The 5,884-nt window shown below is 29.8% G+C and overlaps 1 pseudogene; it reads right to left on the reverse strand.

Annotated features, from left to right (window-relative positions):
- On the reverse strand, nucleotides 1-5,116 carry LOC146995992 (uncharacterized; annotated as a pseudogene).
- Nucleotides 5,117-5,884: the final 768 nt, after the last annotated feature.

Below are 5,884 nucleotides of genomic sequence, written 5' to 3' on the forward strand. Positions count from 1 at the left end.
AACAGTTATAACAATTTTATTAAATTTATAATAAGATACATAATTAAATTAAAATGAGACATCCAGATTAGTTACATAAAAATCAAATAATTTGTTATAAATACACAAATTTTAAAAATACTTAAATAGCATAATTTTCTTAAACATTATTTAGTGACTTTTCTTTTAAACTTTTGGCATTCAATTCACTGCAATACAAATGATCATAGCTGGGATCTGAATTAACAATTAATTGATTTAATAAAATAGGTTTGGTATTATTTTTTTCTGCTGTTGAAGAATTTCCAAACTGTACTTTTTTACACACTTTTCGTTTTTTAACTGAATAAAATCTCTTTTGGGGAACAATTTTTTTATTTGTTGGTTCTTTTGAAATTGAAGCATGTGCTTTATCTAACAAAGGAACTTCTAATAAATGTTCAATTGCATTTAAATGCTTTTTTATTTGTGTAGCAAGATTAATGTCCATATTTTCAATGCAGTTTAATTTTTCAGAAATTGAAAATGAAGATTGAATAAGTTCACTAATGCATGTTTTACTTACTGTTAAAGATTCATAATTATTCCTAGTAGGTATTCTGTTTAGAGGGCCTATATAAGGTTCTGTCTTTTTTTCAGACATGATTACAAAATGTATATGTTTACACATATTATTTAAAATAGAATAATCATGGCATGTACATTTATAAGCTTTTAAACAGCATGAACAAAGTCTACAAGTTATGAGGCATAAATCATTACAAACATGATCTCTGATAATTTTATAAGAATTTTCTCCCAGTTCTGATGAAACTTCCCATACATCATCTTTTTTTACACAGTTAGCGTTTAAAAGCTCAGCAGCTTTATGACGTTGAAATGTTTTTGTTGTCTTCTTTGTTATTTTTCCTTTCTGATATTTTATGTAAGTGTCAAACTTTTGATCATTGACAAGATTAATTAACTCGATGATACATTTATCAACCCGTTTGGTTTTCTTCCCATCTAAATAAATATAATTTCCGATGAAATGTTTCAACATACATATTGGTGTTGATTTTAGCCCCTTTTCTGAAACAGTATGCCCACATTTTGGCTCTTTCAAAATAGTATGTCATAAAATATTTATGGAATTCTCGTGTGTCTTCATCTTCACATAGTTGCTCAGAAAATGTTTCTAACATTTTGTTGAACATTTCTTCATCTAATTCATACATTAAAGTTTTTAAATTTTTGTACACTGCTTGTCTTTTATGTTTTGGCACAGAATTCAAATGGCCTTTCCATGCTCTGTCCACATGCCAAGCACATAATAATTTTTGGCAAGAACCAAATGTATGCTCCCATGCATAATAGAACATGGGAGCATCATCGCTCATGAAAACCTTTGGCTTGATATCAATGATCTTTTTGATGCAGTTAAAAAAGTTTACCAAAATTTTTTCTGATACTGTTGATGATATTAAGAAAGCAACTGGTATGCCCTCTTCATACTTATCAACGACAAGCAATGTTACAAGTTCAATTCCATGTGTAGAATCAATACAGATTCTATCAACATTTTTTTTTTGAAATTCTGTCATTATTGCTAACATGAAATCATTTTCGTTTACATTTGCATATTTTTCTCCTTGACGTTTATACATCAGAACGGGGTTGAATTCCATTTGCGACATCGTATTAACCCAGGACCAAACACTTGTCTCATCATCTGTTAAAATTAATCCTTTAGAATTAATGCTCAGACCAAAATCCCTCTTAATGTTATGCAGGTCTTTTCTCGTTATTAACTGTTTTGTTTCAATATCATCTCTCGAAGAGAATCTTGCATCTTGCAAAATTCGTTTCTCTTCCACTCCCTGCAATAATTTACCTGAAATAATTTAAAAAGATAATTAGGAGATAAAAATTATATATACTATATGTAAAATAAAGTTTTTCATTTATATGAACTTGAAAAGAAAATTTTATATTATTTTATATCTACTAAATATGAATTCCATGCAAACAATGGTATGATATTAGAATATCAGCTTGCAACTGAAAAAAAATTTTTAACGAACATTTCATTGCCCTAATCAATTCTTTCAACAATATATAAAATAGTAAGTGTTTTGAAATTTGAACATCAACTTAAGGAGTACAGCAACTGAGACCAATATTTATCCAGCGCTTTTTGCATTTCTGCCTTATAAGACACAAGCAACGTAAGTTGCAATGTTTCAGGAAGTGAAATGTTGGTACCCTAAGTAGAAGCCGGACATTATAAAATTTGATTTTGAAGCCGCAGCCATCAATAGCTGTATGTTAGAATTTCCCAGTTCGACTATATTCGGTTGTAACTTTCATTTTAATCAATGTTTGTGACATAAGATGAATGGGGAGAAATGGGTGTAATAAAGGAATATAAAGAGAACGAAGATATAAGACATGTCTGTAGAATGATTTCTGCCTTAGCTTACTTGCCAATAGAACATGTAGATGATACTTAGAGCATTGTATAGGGAAAAGCTTTTAGCATTGACAAACTTACCACATTCATTGATTCTTTTGTCGAGTAGTGAATGGAAAATCAAAATATGCCCATTAAAATACAGAATGTACATGGACAGCATCATAAGACAAATAATTCTGTTGAAAGGTGGAATTCTAAATTAAACACAATCACTGGCAGAAACCAGCCTATTGTGCACTTATTAGTTAAAATACTAAAAGAAGAAACACAAAAAAGTGTCTTTTAATTTGAAAGCCAGAGAATTAGGCGACCCTGAAATAACAAGGAAAAAAGCATATGTAAAATTGGATGAAAGAATTCGAAACATCAAACAATTTAGAAAAATGTCTAAAATCTTTAAGTTTTGTAACTAGGTTGGACTAAATTGTAAATTATATTTATGCCTTTATAATAAAGGATAGCTAGTATTTATTTACTAGTATCTATTTTGTATATTTTACTTCTAATATTTATTTTTACTTACATTAATGCAGCTAATTAATTTTATGGTAACTGCACCTGTTCTAATATTTGACTCTAAAATACAGTTTTCCACAAAATCCCTGAAATTTTTATTTTTATTCCATTTTATATTTACACAAAAGTTTTTATTTTTATTACATTTCGCTATGTTTAAAATGCATTCACACTATAATATCATAACAATTTAAATACATATAAATAATTAAATATGATTGGCAAAAATGTATTTATCATTGTAATTCGATAATCGAGTGCAAAAACAGAAAACATCGGTAAAAGAGATTTGCCACTTAAAATACTGTTTTAAATTATATTTGCAATTTTTAAAAGTATTTATTTACTTATTTATCTGCACCCTTTATCTGTTCTAAGATGGGGAAAAGATGTGCAGCTCTAACCACGATGAGTTTTGAAGTGTCTGCTCTGATCGCGAAATTGTACGTGTCCACTCTGGCAACGTCCGGTGTAGCCACACCACCTGTTCACAAATGTGACAATAGATTACTGGCGAAAACTCTAAACTGACTATTAGCTCATGAGTATAATATAGTTACTGAAAAATGTAAATATCATGACAGATGTATCTTATATACTAAAAACTAATGGAATAAAAAAAGTATCTTTAAATTTACAAATATGCCTATACAGTAGATTAGTAAGAAATATGATACTTAATTTAATAATAAGAAAAACAATTGTTACAAATCTCAGGTTACTTAAATATAGATAATTAATCACTTTTATATAAATATTTAATATACTGTTCATAAATACAAGAGAAAACAATTTACCATAATTTTAAATCAGGCAAAATATTAATCTTAGTTTCATCTAGATTTTGAATCAAACTTCAGCATTTTCAAGGTCCCTCTTCTTCAAGAGAATTATCCAAATTTATATTAAAAGCAGTTGACAGAGAAACACAAACATTCAACCATTCAGATAAAACAGTAATGAAATGTAACAAATTAAGATATTAGAATTATAAATGTGTTAATTCCTTCATAAATCATTTAGAATTATAATATCTTGGTTTTACATGCTTCATTATTATTTTCCACAGCAGACAGTGTTACGTTCATCTTTACTTTGCTCTACCCACTCCTTCCATTTTGCAAAAGTTTTGTACTCCTGAAGAGATACCTGTGTCTGATTGTCCTCAAAGCTGATAATTTTATTTAAAATCTATGCAAATTAAGTCTGCTGTTAAGCCTAATTTTAAATTTCACACTCGCGTGTTTCTCTCCCAATCTGAATTTTCCATGAATGATTTTCGTTATCAACTTCATTAATATTAAAATTCATTCACTTTTGGAATTTTGAACCACCTGTATATTAATGACAGCTAGAAAGGCTCCAACTGCATAAGTAATTATAGTTTTATTTAAGAGAAATTAATACAATCAAAATACGGTCTAACACATAACTTGCCTGCTATACTTTGCTTTTCTTGTTTAGGAATAGAGAGATGACAAAGGGATTTTTCATGCTTGTAATGTTCTTTAAAATATACAGCTTCAAAACGATTGCCAAAATCTTTTAGTATGACAGTAGCTGTGCAAGAGAAACCTGTTTTGGAAGTCCCTTGTGCTTTTAGCTGTCTTTCACCTTTGCCTTTTGCTTTGTATGTCCCACTTCTATTACAGCAAAACAGCGTCCTGGTGTAATTTTTATGTTTCTGCCCAGATGAATCTACCACAAAATGAGTCTTTGTTTTTCTTTCTTCATCCGATAACCATGAATAAAAGTCTAATAAATAAATAAATGTATAAATTTTCATAATAAGGGCATCTGATTAGTAAATAAAAATATGCAGATTGCAGCCACTCAGAAAAATAATCTTAATTGTTAAAACTATAGTGTTCTGAAATTATATGTTTCAAAGTAATTAATTTGTTAATTTTTTCAAATAAATGCATATTTGTGTGCTGAAACAGCTTAAATTAATAATACCATATATATGGTGTTTCTTCAAATAAATGTATTGCTGAACTAGCTTTAATGAAGCTATTTAATTTTAATGTAAAAAGATTAAGGGCTATATACAGAAGTTACGCAATATATTTTGCTTATTTATAATTGAACTAGGAAAACAAAATAATAAAAAGTTCATTGCATACCTTGCTTTTTTTGAAACTCCAGTTTTATACATTTGGTCATATTGCTGTAATTATGGCAAGTCTCTAAGTGAGATCTTAAATCTCTAGTAGGAAATAGTTCCCGGCATTCGTCTTCGCCGCATTTAATATTACTTCGCCTTATATTATGGATACGTATCCTATGTTTAGCTAAAGAATTTTTTGTACAAAATTGCTTCGTACAATACGTACACGAAAATGGTGCAACTTTATTATTTAAATGCGTGTATTCTTTGTGCATGCGCTTTCAAATATCTTTTCGCATAAAAAGATGAACTGCAAGATTTACATTTAAACATATTCATTTTGATAATAAAAAAAATCAATATCCTTGATTTAAACAAACCGCTAACAATTGGCGAGAAACACAATTGCAGTTGGCGAAAAACCAGAAATAGCGCCTAAAACCAAAGAATCTCTTACAGATTCTTTGCCTAAAACGTTTCGGGAGTGTCACGTGGTATACAGCCAATGACAGTGAAGATAAGCATTTTCCTCTTCTGGTCTTGAGACTCCTGTGATTTTATCGTCGGCTAGTGCCAGGGGGGGCCCAAGAGCGATGCGTAGTGCAGGGAGAAAATTATGCCACCTGCGCATGACGTCATGTGGGTGACAGTCGTTAGTTCTCGGCGTTTGTTTACATTCGTTGCATTTGATCTGGGATACATTTGATTTGTGTTATTAATTTGCTTTTATACCTAGTCGGAAATGGCAAGTTGTGTTATAGCGTTGTGTCAGAATTATAGAAGGAAAACTAAAAGTCAAGGCATCACATACCATCGTTTTCCAA

Source organism: Stegodyphus dumicola, chromosome 8, assembly GCF_044657685.1.
Source record: "Stegodyphus dumicola isolate Sdum_Otavi_A_Nest chromosome 8, ASM4465768v1".
Lineage (NCBI taxonomy): Eukaryota > Metazoa > Arthropoda > Arachnida > Araneae > Eresidae > Stegodyphus > Stegodyphus dumicola.